This window comes from Schistocerca cancellata, chromosome 1 (genome assembly GCF_023864275.1).
Source record: "Schistocerca cancellata isolate TAMUIC-IGC-003103 chromosome 1, iqSchCanc2.1, whole genome shotgun sequence".
In the NCBI taxonomy this organism is placed as follows: Eukaryota; Metazoa; Arthropoda; class Insecta; order Orthoptera; family Acrididae; genus Schistocerca; species Schistocerca cancellata.
Window position 1 is genome coordinate 1,035,012,323 of NC_064626.1, and position 17,870 is coordinate 1,035,030,192.

The 17,870-nt window shown below is 42.3% G+C and overlaps 1 pseudogene; it reads left to right on the plus strand.

Moving 5' to 3' along the window:
- Positions 1-5,342: 5,342 nt before the first annotated feature.
- On the plus strand, positions 5,343-5,460 carry LOC126103072 (5S ribosomal RNA; annotated as a pseudogene).
- Positions 5,461-17,870: the final 12,410 nt, after the last annotated feature.

Sequence of the window (17,870 nt, forward strand, 5' to 3'; positions counted from 1 at the left end):
GGCCTCCGAACAACCCCACACGGAGTCTCCCAGCCAATAATGGCATATCGTCACTTCCATTTCTTCTGCATCTCACACATCAAACAATCAGTTCTTAGTAGTATAAAACCTAATTTTCAAATTTAAATATCCATTATGGCGGAAGTTCCGATCACATTCTCGAGATATCACCTGCATTCCAGTGCTTGTATAGGATAGTGGAATGCTGTATACTAATTACGCAAAGCAATGCCCCGGAATATGTAACGCAGGACTAGGGGTGGCACCTGAGGGCCAGTCTTCTAAATTGTGAGGCATAACCAGAAATTACATCATGATCATACGTTTGTCAGTGCTGCTATCTTAGATGTTTATAGTATCCAACTAAACATGATAGTTGCTACTGGTCAACATTCTGTGGTGGTGGAAAGTGTCACATCGCTTCTTTCACATGCTAAACATCCCTCAGCTATTAGGGAATAAGTTGAGACTAAGTGATGAATAAATTGGTTTGTGATTATTATTGGGGAAATTGAACAAGCTTGTTATTGACGTTGGTAACATAAATTACAGCGAAAATGGCATATTCCATAGCAAAAGGAATTTAAATGTACCTGCACGCAATATAGAACAATTTTGGCAGAACATTATGATGCTTAAAACCTGTGAGAAAGGTGGCTCTTAAGAGCAATTAGAGGAGGCACGGCCTGTAATATTAAAGACGGAAATGTTTGGTGCATTTTTAACAATTACCTAGTCTTAAATTCTTAATGTTCATCTCTGCACACTTACATGGAGTCGAAACCACCGTTTCTCTTACGCAAGTAACAGCAAGAGGCATCTTGGAAAAAATATGCTAGGAAGCAGTGGAAACCATATTGAGGGATAGAAAGTCCTGTGGCTATACTATATGAAGTACAACTACCTGGCGCTAGGGTGGATGTACTAGGGGATGAGCTGCCTGGGATATTGCAGCAGCTTTGTGTAGTTGGTTATTACGTTACGGATCTGGATATAATGGTTACTTTGCTGAGAGTTTTAAGAGGATGGAGCTGTGTGACTATCTAATAACAAACGATGACTTCTGTGTGCAATAAGACCACAAAGGTAACAGCAATGAGATTGTGAAGCACAATAAGACAGTTGGAATAGACTGATTAGCGAGGATGAGCTGCATTTGTAGAATAAAGGTATATAGCTAATTTATACGGCAAATAACAAGCCCAGGTGTGAGCAAAGATATCAGTAACTATCTTACGTACTTTGTAAAATGCCCTGATATGTGTCTACAAAACACTTTTTTGCCTTCCTCGGTTAAAGAGCAAGGTATTACAATACCGGAAGTTACGATTAACAGCTACAGAACAGATTATGTGTTTGACCCTGTGGAATACCATCTAAGTTTATGAAATACCAACAAATAGTGTTTAGAATGTGCTCCACTGTACTCTGCGCCAATTGCTTACAGAACAGCTGTTGTTTATGTAAAAGTATTTTGCAGTTTGTCTGCTGGAACAATAAGAAGACAGGAGAGTTGACTGAAGTAGAAGTAAACTATCCTGACAATGAAGACCGAGAAAAGATTGTAAACTATGCTCTGTCTGCATAACGTTTTAACTGTTCACCTGTAAACTATGTGGAAATCGTCAACAAAGGCGGCATCAAAGTCGACTAAGTATTGTACAGAAGTGTTACAGGCAGAGAAACGTATTTTCCTCACTCTAGGTCGTTATTCTTCACAGTACCGCCAAATATAGAAACTGCTGACTTACGATTGTTACCCACAAATAACGTTAATCTTCAGGTCTGAAGAAGATAAGGAAAAGAAAAAAGGTATCTCAAAGGCTTAAACCATTCCATACCAAAGAAATTATTCTACATGTTTTGTAGAACTGAAAAATGAAACTGAAAAAGGAAGAGACTGGCGTGAAAACTGCATATTGGTGTAATTAGCGAAAATAATTATCACGACCGTAAAACATAAACTACTATTAAAAATAGAACCAGCTCTTGCGGATGTGCATAAAGGTTTACAAATTACTTTAAACGATATACTTAGAAAAATCGAGATACGATTGTGGAATACTAGGTATCAACGTTCACTGTAAATACCAGTGTACAGTGCCATGTACTGTAGCATGTACATAAAATGATGAATTTGAGGACGTTTACTTTATTAAAGTATATACAAAAAATTTGTTCATAAGCCTCTGTTCCCATATGAACCTCCGGGAAAAGGATGGGTGTATTGTGTATTGGACTGGACGTTGTGCATCTAGCAACAGGAAAGCCATTTGTGGCATTTAAAGCTCACAAAATAACTACTTTTGACAGTTCACTTGCTAATGTTATAAACTTAAAATTCGATACAGAAATTCTCCAGAATGTTAAGGAAGGTGTGGGAAACTTTAACAATAATGTAATAAAGAAAATAAAAATCAGAACTAAAATTCCTGAACGATCTTAGATAGAAGAAAAACTAGAAGGAAGAGAGTTGACTGTTAAGACCGTACAAGAGGCAGTTTATGGGAAAAAGTTAAATAGTTACATATGTATTAGAATTCGAGAATATACCTTCTTGCATCTGTTGTATTACTGTTTGGAAAAAGAATTTAATGACCTTGCTGTAAAAAGACGGAAAAAATCGCAGTACCATAAAACAATTAATATAGAGTAACGAATTTCCGGAAATATATTTCGTTAGGTAATATATTTAAGTGATTAACATTGCAAGATCGTAGCTTAATGTAAACGAGAGGTAAACCACTGAAAATGTGAAATGATGATACATTAATAACAGGTGTATCACCCAGAATGTTGAATAAAAGCATGCAAACGTGCTTTCAGTCTACTGTACAGGTGCCATACGCCAGTTAGTGGGATGGATTTCCATGTCTGTTGCACTTGACCGATCTATACATGGATGGTTAATGCTGTGTGTGGATAATGCTGGAGTTATCATCCGATGATTTCAAGTATATGCTCGACTGGAGACAGATCTGGTGATCGAGCAGGCCAAGGGAACATATGGACACTCTATAGAGCAGATTGGGTTACAACAGCGGTATGTGGGCGAGCGTTATCCGGTTGTAAAACAACCCCTAGAATGGTGTTCATGAATGGCAGCACAACAGGTCGAATACCCAGATCGATTGCAGTCAGAGTGCGAGGGATAACCACGAGAGTGCTCCTGCTGCCTCACAAAATCGCACCCCAGACCATACTTCCAGTGTGTCTAGCATGCAGACAGTTCGTTGGCAGGCCCTCAACTGGCCTCGTTATAACCAACACACGCCCACCACAGGCACCGAGACAAAACCAGCTTTCATTAGAAAAGACACCAGACCTCCACCCTGCCATCCAATGAGTTTTCACTTGTCACCATTGAAGTCGCAAATGGCGGTGGTTTGGGGTCAGCGGAATGCACACTACAAGGTGGCTCAGAGCTATCATTAATGTAACTGATTTGTAACAGTACGTTGTGTCTCCATGCAGACAACTGCACTCAGATTGCTGCTCCTGTTGCAATACGATGCGCCAGAGCCATATGCCGAAAACGATGGTCTTCCCTCTCGATAGTGACTCATGGCCGTCTGGAGCCCAGTTTCTTGTGACCGTACAGTCTCATGATCCCACTGCCAGCGGTCATGTACAGTCGCTACTTTCCTGCCAAGTCTTCCTGCAGTATCGCAGAATGAACATCGAGCTTCTCGTAGCCCTATTACACGAACTCGTTCAAATTCAGTGGGGTGTTCATAATGGCGTCTTTGCATTCTTGACTAACATCAACTCACCACGTCTAATCTCAGACGTAACGAACACTCACGACCGTTGCAGCGCGTATTTAAAACAACCCTCGTTTGCATCCTCATAGTGGCGCTTCTAGCGCCACTAGTATGTGACTGGCGCGAAATATGAATAGACATCATCTTTCAGATGTAGAAATACGCCTACTAACTTCCACTTGTGTCGCATAACTCCTACTCGGTGTTGCTATTTTTTCCGTCAATGCAGATTTAAATTATAAGTTAAAAATTCAGTTGAGTATTATTAAATCTTGACCAACCAAAAATAAAGCGAAAGATGGTTTCTGTATGAAATGCGTAGGCAATAATTAACAAAGATTTTTTCAAAAATATTTGTTTTCTTATTTGTTATCCTATTAGAGTCCCCACATATTTTTCATTTGTGCGTGTGTCTTTTGGGTGGTATTCTTCAGAAGCACTATCAAGTGGGTGCTTGGCTGATCTTGAAAAGTTATTGTTAATGGGTAGCTGAATGCATATCAACACTCAGTTTGCACCTGCTTGAGCCATACGTCTTTTTCACTTTTGTAGAACTTTCATTCAATCTAAGACAAGAAAAAACTACTCTGAAATGTGCTCTAAGACAAAAACAGGTGCACTGTGGAGGAATTATCTTAATAGGATGGAAATCTGTAGGTGTGACGTACATGTACAGACAAACAAACGATTACAGTTTCAGAAAAGTTGGACGATTCACGCAAGAGAAAGGTTCACAAACTGTGCAGTTCAGCTATCTGTTCACTTCTGGCCCTTGTGCAAGCAGATATTCGGTTTGGCGTCGACTAATGGAGTTCTTGGACATCCTCCTGAGGGACACCGTGCTACATTCTGTGCAATTGTCGCGTAAGATCTCCAGAATCTGGAGATGGTTGGGCGGCCTTGACCATAATGCTCCAAAAGTTGTTGATTTGGGAGACCCGGCGACGTTGCTGGCCAAGGTAGGGTTTGGTGAGAACGAAGGCAATCAGTAGAAACTGTCGCACTGTGGGGCATGTATTAGCTTGCTGAAATGCAAGCCCAGTATGGGTTTCCATGACGGGCAACAGAACGGTCTTAGAATATCGTCGACGTAACACCGTGCTGTAAGGCTGGCACAGATGATAACCAAAAGGCTCCTGCTATGAAATGGTACCCCAGACTATCACTCACGGTTTTCGGGCCGTATGGCGGGGAGACGGCCAGGCTGGTAACCCACTGCTGTCCAGTGGTCTCCACACACGTCTTCGACCTGGAATCTCATTCACTTCACTAAAACTGTGTTCCGTGATGAACCCCGCTTCGAACTGAGCTCCGATGACCAGCGGAGGCGTGTCTGGAGACGTCCCGGTCAACAGTGGTATATGAACCTGACTGTGGCCTGCTATACGACCCAACAACCAGGAGTGATGGACTGGGTTGCCATTTGATTTCGTAGCAGTTCCCATTTGGTTGCGCAGCACCCTTCCAGCACTGCAGTATATTGATAATATTCTACGCTTCGTTCTGTTACCGTTCATGGAAAGCCATCCTGGTCTTACAGTTAAGCAACATAATGACAGCCCATACACGTAGAAGAAGGGCAACAGTCATACCGCAGTGGATACACCGGTTCCCGTCAGATCACCGAAGTTAAGCGCTGTCGGGAGTGGCCGGCACTTGGATGGGTGACCATCCGGGCTGCCAAGCACTGTTGCCATTTTTCGGGGTGCACTCAGCCTCGTAATCCTAATTGAGGAGCTACTCGACCGATTAGCGGCAGTTCCGGTCACAGAAAACCATCACGACGACCGGGAGAGCAGTGTGCTGACCACATGCCCCTCCTATCCGCATCCTCAGCTGAGGATGGCACGGCGGTCGGCTGGTCCCGATGGGCCACTTGTAGGCTGAAGATGGAGTGCTTTGTACACACGGTGAAGGCTTCTACCGCTTGTCTTCGTGCTTACCAAACTCTACCTTGGCCAGCAAGGTCGCCGGATCTCTCCCTAATTGAGGTCGTTTGGAGCATTATGTGCAGGGCACTCCAACAAACTCGGTATAATTACACTCTAAAGCTCCAGTTGGACAGAATTTGGCACCATGTCCCTCAGGAGGACATTCAACAAACCTATCAATCAATGGCAAGCCGAATATCTGACTGCAAAACGGCCATAGGTGAAGCTCTTTCTCTTTAATAAATCATCCAGTTTTTTGTGAAACTGTAATCATTCGTACTGCACTTGCACATCACGTAAAATAATTCTGTTGCATTCGGATAATTCTTTCATGGCATACCGAGACAGATCATCCTGTCTCATTTGACCTTGACAATGCGTAGTGATAGTTACTTTCACTTTCCTTCTACTGGGTCTATCTATGCGCCACCTCCTTACAACGTTAATCTCTTATTACTGGTCCGCTGTATTACACGTCCGTCAAGTGCGCATTATTTTCGACGTTTCTCTCCATATATTACAAATTTTACAGACATTATTGAATACTTCAAAGATTCTAGAGAATGGACACAATTAACAGAGAACGTACTATCTCGTTTCAGTGCGAATGATACTGTCTGAAGTAAGTCTCGACGGGAAGATAAGTTCCAGTTTCTATGACAACACGAAAACAGTTCGTAGTTTTAATTTAATGAATCCATAAAAAAGTACTGTAATCTTCGTACTTCGACTGCAGCACTGTGCACATCCTCACAGAAATACCATATTTAGAGGTCTTAGTTCGAGTAATTCGAGCTAATGACTCTGATATAAAAGAGCACATTGTACAAGTATGTATGTCCGCGCTGTACAGTGGGTGTGTTACGCTTCAAAATGTGCAGCATATTCCCTGAGAGAAACTTGGCGTTCGCTTTTTCTGCTGTTATATTCTGCGAAACTCCTTAATATCAGGCAAGCTGCAATTTGCTTCCCAATGAGACGTTGGGAGCCTTAAATGACGTAATCATCGTATAACTAACATCCGGAACCATTTTTATGAACATTTGGAGGCTGCCATTGCGAGATGATTAATGACTGACTGCCTTGCATTAGCGTTGTCAAATTTTTGCTTCGTAATCTGATTCCGATGTTAATACCGACAGAAGCGTTTCTCTTTTTTCCTAACTCATTTCCTTCTATGATTTTATTTCCCCTACTGTCATTTTACTGGAAGATGGCGGCACTCATACCGGAAACACTCCATGGAGCAACCTTGAGTTAAATGAGGGGGTCTCGAGGAACAGAAACTCTTGAATTCTAAGAAGCACGACAAAATTCAGAAGCCATTTACGTTCTGAATTTAGGACTTGCCATTGTCCTACGCTTTCTTCATATATTGTCCGACAAATATCACTACAGGAGAGTCGACGTCAATGCGTTTTTTTTTAAGTATCTACAAGAATAAAAAATGGGGGAGGCCTCAACAAACGCCTATTTTTTCAGTACTTTGTTGTATAGGTATTTAACGTTATTCTCATTCTACTAGACTTAAAAGTGAACTTGCTGTTTTTTCATCAAATTAGCGTTTGACTCGATAGCGTTGTTTCGCGTAGAGCCATATGGAAAGTCTGTTGCGTTAAGTTATGTAATGAGCAGTAAATCAGTGGACTACAAAGCCTTCAAGTTTACCATCACGGTCCTCAAACCATTGTAATACGTTTCTGGATTTGTGACACGGATGGAATGCAGGTAGCCCTCTGTGACGTTCATACGGCTATCATAGTATCTTGTATTACCTCCACAGGTCCCATGCAAACTCAGCATAATGCTTCCAGAATGATATTTTCATTCTGCAGCGGAGTGTGCGCTGATATGAAACTTCCTGGCAGATTAAAACTGTGTGCCGGACGGAGACTCGAACTCGGGACCTTTGCCTTTCGCGGGCAAGTGCTCTACCAACTGAGCTACCCAAGCATCAAACATAATGCTGCCCCCACCAACATGTGTCTGTGGCGCTGTGCATTTTCCTTGCAGCTGTTCGCCTGGATGACGGCGTATCCTGAGACGACCTTAGACCTGGTGAACAAGAAACAGGATTTATCGATACAAGCGACACGTTTCCATTCATCCAATGTGCAATCTCGAAATGAAGCGAAGCCCATATTCAAAGCTGTGCACTGATCACTGTGCTCTGAAACATTTGTGCCCTCACCAGCATTGTACCCTTTCCTGCGATCTGCCACAGACCGCCGCCTTTCTTGCCTTACATAGCGGGCGAGGCTCCAACCCTTGCGTGATGAGGCGAGGAAATGCTACAGCTTGTCGCTTACTCATGCTTTCATCCCCCTTCAACCACTTTCCAAAGGTGACGACATTAGCAAGCGAACTAGCTGATAGGCTTTCTTCGGTTCCGATTTGCTGATTCCCAGGTGCCGAGTCATAGCTATGCGAACTGTCCCAAAAGTCGCTCACGTCAAACTATTTCCTCATTTGCGTGCCGTACTTCGGTAAAATGATTTCCCATTTGTCTCTGTTTGCTTATATATTTTCCCTACTATGCCCGAAACACCACCAGACTGCCTTCAACTTCGTGGAGGGCTGTGGTCATTGTGGTGTTGTTCGCTGTTGCACACACAACTCCAGGCAACTCGCGCGAGATTCAACAGTTGCCAATAACAAAGGCCTGTACGGTTTACCAGGGGCCACCCGAGCGGTGTGCGCAAATTTCCAGTGAAAGGCCAAGCAGAGGGCAACGGCTCGTTGGCGCCTCCACACCGCTATTTAATTACAGCATCGAGTGTTAACTCTTGTTTCAGCATCCTCACTTAATGTGTTTCTAATATATGATGATCGCCTCGTCCTGGACTGCTTTTTTGCTGGATGTCTTCCTCTACAGTTTTTACCCTCTACAGCTCCCTCTAGTATCATCGAAGTTAAACTCTGGTGTCGTAAGCGATGTACTATCATTCTGTCCCTTCTTCTTGTCAGTGTTTTCCATATATTCCTTTCCTCGCCGATTCTGCAGAGAACCTCCTCATTCCCCTACTATTTTTGACTAAGTTTCCTGCTGCTAGTGTGTTCCTGTCTTGTTGACAGTTCCTCTCCCAATGCAGCCGCATTCCCGAATATAAATGTTGGTGACGATGTGCTTTTCATCCACGCATGTTTCAATGGGTCTCGCCACATAATTAGAAGATTCACAGTTGATGCCGGATTACTAGGGAATATTTGACTTTGTCAGTATGACTTTCTTACATTTTCAGAAATTGTAGATATTAGTGGTTATTCTCAAATGTCAGTTACGCCAAGATCACTTACAAATATTTCTATCGATTGCCAGTTTGAACAGATCAGTGTCATCGGATGACAGCATAGATCTGTCGGAACCGATAATCAATGAAAAGATTTACAGTCGGTCTTGGTGTGCGTGATATTTCAGAATTGTATAACAATTCAGATTGTTAACAGCAGCTGACACAATATCAAACACATATACTTGTGGTTCTCACTAATTCTCCGGTTCTGGGTTCTCAGAAGTCCAAATGTATTTGTTCCCGTGTAGCTGTGGTCGCTTGTCGTCATGGGTAGTCCGACGCTGTAACTATCTCTAATTGAGATTTTGCAGTTACAAGGACATCAGATACTGATTTTGCTCCTAGGTGTTTCTCAAGTAGTTCATATGTAGTGTACGGCAGCAACATCGCATCAAGCAATGTCCGTGTCGACACTTAACGTCAGAGGATTTGACGTCCAACGTGAAGACTAGGCTGAGTGCCGTACACAATTGGCGGCACACCTTGCTGTGCACAACATTGCAGGTACTCATAGCTCTCAGCCGTAAGTGTCGAGGTATACTGTTCCTATTCTAAGATTTTTCCGGATTGTCATCTGGAATACAGTGACTGTGAGCAGTTAGTGGCCAAAACTAAACTACTATTTTGAGGGGCAGATCCATGTGGCAGCTGCTAGGTTCAAGTTTTTCCAAGATTTGAAGGAACCTCAACAAGTTCACAGGAAGTGGACAGCACTGACGAGGTACTGTAAATTCAGATGTACTTGTGGGAAGTGTTATAATGACGATTACTCAAAATGTCAGGCACTAGACATCGTAAAGTTGTTTAGAACGTGTGCTTAAAATCACAGAGTCGCACCAACCCAATAAGGAGCCGTAAGCCTTGGCTGGACACGGTCCCAATCAATGTCAGTCACGCTGTCAGCATACTGATGCCTCACCATACAGCATTAAGTCCTGTCTATAGCGCTTCTGTACTTAAGGATATAATGAGTGTTCTTTCTGGGAATAACTGCTTTTTCTGTGGAAAGCAAGGCCATGTACAGTATGTACGTTTGCAAAAAGACTGAAAGGCGATCAGCAGCCTTTCTTGTTTAGATATGAATGTTATGTCTGCCAAGTATTCCAGTAAAAAGAAACATATTTTACTGTCGATATTTACTAGAATGGAGTCAGAGAAGTCATCAATCATTCAAAGACAAACAAACATTTTTGTGCAATTGCAGATTGCTCGTCATAGTGTTGGACAGAATCTGGGTACCGGAGCCTCGGTTACGTTCCTGAACAGACGTATGTATGAATTGTCGGGCAGTCCTAAGTTCTGAAGTGATGGGAGGCCACATCTTCAGTGTAAACTGGAGATGAGCTTCCTGTACCAGGTGTTTGTAACCTGTCGTGACTTAACGAAAACATCGTCGTTCACAGTGTTGTGCTCACTTTACAGTCCGAATATTTTTGGCAAAGACTCATTTCTTTGGACTCCGTATTCAGCATAACATTCCGAAAGCAAGATCTTCTGTTCCCCGTGACGGTAGCACTAAGTTGTGTGAGAGGTATGGCTATTTGTTTCAGGTAGGACTGAGTAAAGCAAATAATTTCGAAGTCCATGTTACTTTGAAAGACAATGCTAAACTTCGATTTTCACGCAATTGGCTGTCAAATTGTGACTGAACTGCAACGATGGCAATATAGTGGTGTGATTACCACCGTTTCTGCAAGCCAATGGGCCCCGGCCCTTGTGATTACTGAAAAGTCTTTGGGCAGGTTGCATCTTTGTGCGCAATTTAAGTCAATTTTTAGTCTCTATATGGTGGTAGACCCTAGGCCGAATGAACTCACGGATTATTTAGACGAAGTTCATTCCTTTTCAGAGATTGATTTACGAGTCGCTTGCCTGCAGTTGCCCTTAGACGACCAGTCCAAGAGCTTTCTTGACACAAACAGCCATAACGTGGGGTTGTAACTCTTAACGGCTACATTTCGACTACGCATCTGCACCAGCAATATTCCAACGTTTCTCGGAACAACTGACAGCAAACATTTCATCTATTTAAATTACCTGGATGACCTTACGGTTACAGGATGGACTACCGCCAAACATTTAGTTAGTCTTTCCAAATGCTTTCAGACACCGGCCTGAAGTATAACAGAGATAAATGTGCCTAATTTTTTAAGTCGGAACAAGAATAGTTACGCATATTATCTACGATCAGGACATCTACCCTTCACTGCCACATTTATCTGCTATTAGGTATCTCCCAGCACCTCGCAGTGGTAGCAAGCTACAAGTAGTAAAGGGCAAGCTAACCTATTACATTAACTTCATAGCTAACAGAGAGCAAATCACGGCGACGCTGCAGCAGTTACGCCAGGAGACTGCCCACGAGGCGTTCTAAGTGGGCATCTGCCATTGATGTCTGAGAGACAAGCAGTGACTGTAATATGGCGAGTGTTGTCTGTGGCCGAGGCAGAAGTGGAGCAGCTTTGGCTAGTACGGGCACAGATATAGCCAGTCTGCGGAAGAGGGGAGACTACACACGCTCGTTTGTGCTGCGTTCAGGAGCGGCCATCCGTGTACGGGGCCACCGAGTTTAGCGGTTCAGGCGCTCAGTCCGGAACCGCGTGACTGCTACGGTCGCAGGTTCGAATCCTGCCTCGGGCATGGATGTGTGTGATGTCCTTAGGTTAGTTAGGTTTAAGTAGTTCTAAGTTATAGGGGACTGATGACCACAGATGTTAAGTCCCATAGTGCTCAGAGCCATTTGAACCATTTTTTAGCCACCGAGTTGCGACCGTAGAGCCACTTCGGGGTGTCGAGCCGCTTGCAAGGGGGGCACTACGACTATTTTTTACTTGCTTGCCGTCGTGTATGCAGTATGGTGTCCGGACGGATGGATGCGCAAGTACCGACAGTAATTGCAGGTTGTGTGTCTGCTAGTTTTTGCTGCCACGTATCGAGTGCGATGTAGAGACAGATGCTTTGCAATCGCAGGCAACGAGTGCCGGGTCTCTGCCTGCCATCCTCTCACTCTCGTTCACGCTGGTTCATGCTGTGCTTGCCACGTTTGGAAGGATGCGTAAGTTACCGCAACATATTGGCATGGTTTTCGGCTGTGCTTTGTTCTGGACAAATAGCCAACAGCGCGTGATTGTCAGGCCGAAGTCATGTGCAGTTTGTTGTCACGTACCTGGCGTGTTTTCTCTGCGAGGCTGTCTGTGTGCCTCTTACTGCTGCCGCTGTGTGGCGTGTACCTAGAGTATGTGTTAATAGTGTTTAATCAAACTTGTGTGCAGTCACTGTGGTACAGTATTTATTCGTTGTACTTCGATTCGCAGTCATACAAGTGACATGGCTTTAAGTCGTCTTGATTGTTGTTGTCAGTGGTGTCTTTTAGTCATGTTTGTGTTCAGGACAGCACTGTGTTACAGTTTCTTCTACTGCTGATTCGCGTCCTGTTTAATGATATGTGTCACGGAAATTGTATCCAGCGTAAGTGTGGCGTTTCTTTACAGTGAGAAGATGTTTCTTCGTCCATCTCCAATTTTAGTTAATATCAAACTTAGCTTCCCTTTCATTCAGTAAGTATGTGTCGAGAGATGTAAGTAAATCTGATGTTTCTGCGTGAAGGAAGCACTTCCCATTTGCTTGGTTGAAAGCGGCACATATTCAGGTACCACTGTGGAACGTATATGGCTTTCGATGTTGGAAGAACTTTGTGAGAAGATTTTCATATCTCAATCTGTTTTATGATTATCATGTCAGTCTCCACTTTAGAAACAATATAATCAAGCTTCAGTCACTAGTACATAATCTATGCTCTTCGTCAAAGCTTACCAGTGTACTAAAATATGCCTTATACAGATCATGGTATTTAGAGGACCAACGACGACGATTTGACATCCTGCTGAATTTTGTTATGTAATGTCTTCTCCGTTGTGTATATTACGTGAAGAAATTTCTATATTTTATGTACATGATGTAAGAGAAAAAGGTTATGCTCTAAGCTTTTCCTTATAGATTATCATTATTGTACTTATCTTCTTCAGTAATAACGAGTTACTTATCATTTTCAATTAATCGCAATTCACATATGTGAAAGGGTAAACTAGGAAACAAAAAACGTATATATATATATATATATATAACGTAAAATAACAATTTAAAACATAAAACAAATATCTGTGAAATAAATAATTAGAATAGTAATGAACTTATAGATACTTTAATTAGGTGTGTTGAAAATACTCCTACAGCACATTGTGTATATCTTATTTTCCAAAAATTATATTTCATAAACCAGCCTTATTACATGGGGATGTACGTGGGTTGTAAGCTTCTTTAATTTATATTGTAACAAAAGTATTCATTTTTCCTAATTAATTAACTGTGATTGAATATTCAGAAAAATTTCAAATTACTGCAAAGTTGATTGAAGAGTTTTCAAGAACATTACACCTAAAATGCCGAATTACCTATCGGGTTGTGTTTTATTCGTGGAGGTGGAGATTAGTGTTTAACGTCCCGTCGACAACGAGGTCATTAGAGACGGAGCGCAAGCTCGGGTGAGGGAGGGATGGGGAATTAAATCGGCCGTGCCCTTTCAAAGGAACCATCCCGGCATTTGCCTGAAGCGATTTAGGGAAATCACGGAAAACCTAAATCAGGATGACCGGAGACGGGATTGAACCGTCGTCCTCCCGAATGCGAGTCCAGTGTGCTAACAACTGCGCCAACTCGCTCGGTGTGTTTTATTCTTTAAAATTTGAAAATATATCTATCAATTGCCAAGATCGCTGAAATCAATTACATGACGAGTTTTGGCAATTCTCTGTTCCCATCTTCGGATCTGCAATTAAAGGGATCGAAAATGCTAGGATACAGAAACTAATACTGAGTGTTCTAGCAAAAGTGTCGAATACTTTGAGAGGTGGTAGTACTCATCGAAACAAGAAAAATAAGTCCAATGAATATGGGTCCGGAAACGCATACTTTTCGAAATAACCACGTGTTTATTGGAAGTGGTGCGCGATGCTTGGTTGCGGATATTAGTACAGTCGTTGCATCGGCGCTACGTCAAATGTGTCGGTAGAGTGTTATAATGTCTTACCCACTGTACTCTGTCGCCATTAGATGGTTTGCAGTCACTTGTGTGGCTCGAGTCTTGTTGCAGGCTACGTTAGTTTCCGTCGTGTCTGTGTGCCATGTTGTACAGTACTGTCAACACTGGGTACGTATCATGGTGTTTTACCTTCTTCTACAGGCGGTTTCATTTATGTGTTTATTGTTATTGCGCTGTTTGTAAACACAGCTGCCGTAGTATATTTACATTTTCTTCCTTCCACCACTTGTTAGCAATGGAGTCCTGCTAATCGACAAGTGGAATGGCCGATATGATATTCTACTACGATTTCGCAAATGCCCTTGCCCTCTTTGCTGAAAAATGTCCACAGAGCAGAATAGCTTCTGATAAGCTGTTTGTCAGACTTTTCCAGAGTCTGAAGAAGACAGGTACCCACGCACCCGCTAAAACTGACAATGGAAGGTCCCACCAGTCTTCACCCCTGACATGGAGGAGCGAGTGTTTTGTTCAGTGGAAGAAAGCTCTGGGACCAATGTGCGACGATTAGCAGCAGCAGAAAGCGTGTCTCACTGTCTTGTCTGGTGGGGGGGGGGGGGAGGCACTTCATGAACAATTGCTGTACCCGTATAAAATGGTTCAAATGGCTCTGAGCACTATGGGACTTAACATCTGAGGCCATCAGTCCCCTAGAACTTAGGACTACTTAAACCAGTGTGTATGGGCTGATGTAAACCCCCAAGAAATTCAGGAAAGAAGGCATCAACATCGATTCTCAGTCAAAGTATGGGCAGGTGAACTTAATGATAGATTAATATAGTCGTACGTGCTACCACATAGGTTAATGGGGTCTCTTTATCTGGACTTTCTCATTACTGTATTGCCTACCTTGCTGGAGGCTGTGCCATTCTAGCAACGAATACAAATGTGCACCAGCACACATTCGTCACAATGTGAGCGAAAATCTGACGTAGACATTTAAGGACCTCTAGATCGGTTGGGCGGAGGGGGGGAGGGTGGAGGCGGCGGAGTGGAGGGGGACACGCTTGGACTGCTCGTTTCCCAGTCCTCTATCACCTAGACTTTTGGTTAAGGAGACACTTGAAGGAACTGCTCTACGCCACGACAGTCAGCGACGTGAGGATACTACAGGATCGCGTCTTCAATACGTGTCGGCATGTAAAACAATCAGGTATACCGCAAACGGTGTGTCATTCCTTACGCCGGAAGTCAGAGAGGTACATTGTCATGAATGGATGCTACGTTGAACACCGCCTTGAAACGTGTTTATCGCAGAAAATATGCATTTCCGGACCCATGTTTATTGGACTTTTGTATGTTATTCGGCTTATTTTACTTGTTTCAATGAGCACTACCACCTCTCAAAGTATTCGACACTTTCTCTGAACAATCTGTACAGCAACACATCTAACTATACCTAAGATTCCCAATACATGGAATAGCAACATACATATGCTTCCATCATCTTTCTTCACAGTAGGTTTTGCTATATAATGTATGTCCATTTTGTTACTATGAGCTATACTAGAAGTCGGCAAAGCAACTTTAAAATAACACTACTTAAACACATGTTATTGCGCTGATCACAAGTGCTCACGTTTGTCATCACTTTGCAACTGACTGATCTCAGTATAAGCATTCTTAGTGACGTACAAGTATATCAGATGGTGCAGTGGTAGTAAGAGTCGATATAAGGTATGGATGCACTATTCCATGTATTTAAATAGGTCTAAATTATTATCATTATATATAAGCCAAATCAGTATTCCACTCTTTTAAAAGAAACTGTGTAAAATAACTTGCAACATTTATAAAACATAATTTGTACCCAAACTATTTTATATTATTTTAGAAAACTTTTAAAAACGTTGTATAAAAATTCTTAATAAATCCTTAACAAATCTTCCTTTACACAAAATTTCAATCAATATGATAACCACTTAAAAGCTCGATTTATACCTAAAGGTATCATATGTAGGTTAATTTTAATATATGAAGTAATAGGTCGATACCCACAGGCAAAGATAAGGTATTTAATCAAGAATAAGTTCATGGAATTTGCCTGTACAATGGAGATATTTAATGTTTTTGCTTTTGTTGTCAGTTATGTTGTTCACAGAGCTTATCCACAACAACACGTCCTCGACGTCTATGTGGATTATTGTGCATTGTGTGATTGCAATCGCTCTTAAACTGAGCCCATGTCCTAACATTATCAGCTTATTCTTACAAAAGCCTGCACTGGAACAAATAGGTTCACGTAATATTCATCCTGGATGACTGTCAAAAATGCCACCATGTAACAGAATATGGCCAGTATCCAAATCATTATAACTTTAAAAAATCTTTAAGACAGTTTTTCATATGGAAATACGTTATATGTCAATGTATATCCAAGAACATTTTTCCAAAAATATTTTTCTAAAAAATATTATAACCGTTCTTAATATCATATTAAAAAAAACGAACTTAAAACTTCATTTTAAAAAATCTTAGGTATGTCTTACAATGTCATTTGCGAGCTAGCTTTATTACATCCATAAATACTGATAATCAAAGGTGCAGTTAATACAGAGTGATATTTTTCATCTGGAAAATATACATTGTACCTCTTTACCAATGGAGCTACAACTAATATTTTGCATTTTTCTTGGCAAGCCTGCTGTTTGTACTATCTTGTATACAATACTGTATCGTTCGACGTCTAGGTGAGAGCTCATTACCCACTGTCTACCTACAATTTCGTCACCTGATGTCTAAGTGAAATCTCTTCTATCCACATTTAATGTATTAGTATATAATTCATTTATCACATGTGTTTGCAGTTGCTCCTGACTGAACCAATGAGCTATGTACTTGGAAATTTCTTTTCTCTTTTTATGACGTCTAATATATAAATGAAGTTATTCACAATATTTTGTTCGGCGTCTAGGCAAACTCACGTTATTTGAGGTATAAGTGCAACCTTGGCAACCAGGTTTACGTTACATTTCTTACACTGTTTGCTATGATCACTGCACAGTTACAACCCGCTTTTAAATTACAAATGCTTGTAAAATAACCCATGATATAATATTGCTAATCAGTCATAGATATCTGTATGCAATAGTTATTATATTCGAAGGTATTCTCTCTGACCATCATCAATGTGCCATCCAGTATAGTTATATCATCTGGATTAATTTTATTCCATCCGAAATTACTCGGAATTAAAGGCAAAAATTATACACAGAGGGCAAAATTGGGCTATAAATAATACACTCCTGGAAATGGAAAAAAGAACACATTGACACCGGTGTGTCAGACCCACCATACTTGCTCCGGACACTGCGAGAGGGCTGTACAAGCAATGATCACACGCACGGCACAGCGAACACACCAGGAACCGCGGTGTTGGCCGTCGAATGGCGCTAGCTGCGCAGCATTTGTGCACCGCCGCCGTCAGTGTCAGCCAGTTTGCCGTGGCATACGGAGCTCCATCGCAGTCTTTAACACTGGTAGCATGCCGCGACAGCGTGGACGTGAACCGTATGTGCAGTTGACGGACTTTGAGCGAGGGCGTATAGTGGGCATGCGGGAGGCCGGGTGGACGTACCGCCGAATTGCTCAACACGTGGGGCGTGAGGTCTCCACAGTACATCGATGTTGTCGCCAGTGGTCGGCGGAAGGTGCACGTGCCCGTCGACCTGGGACTGGACCGCAGCGACGCACGGATGCACGCCAAGACTGTAGGATCCTACGCAGTGCCGTAGGGGACCGCACCGCCACTTCCCAGCAAATTAGGGACACTGTTGCTCCTGGGGTA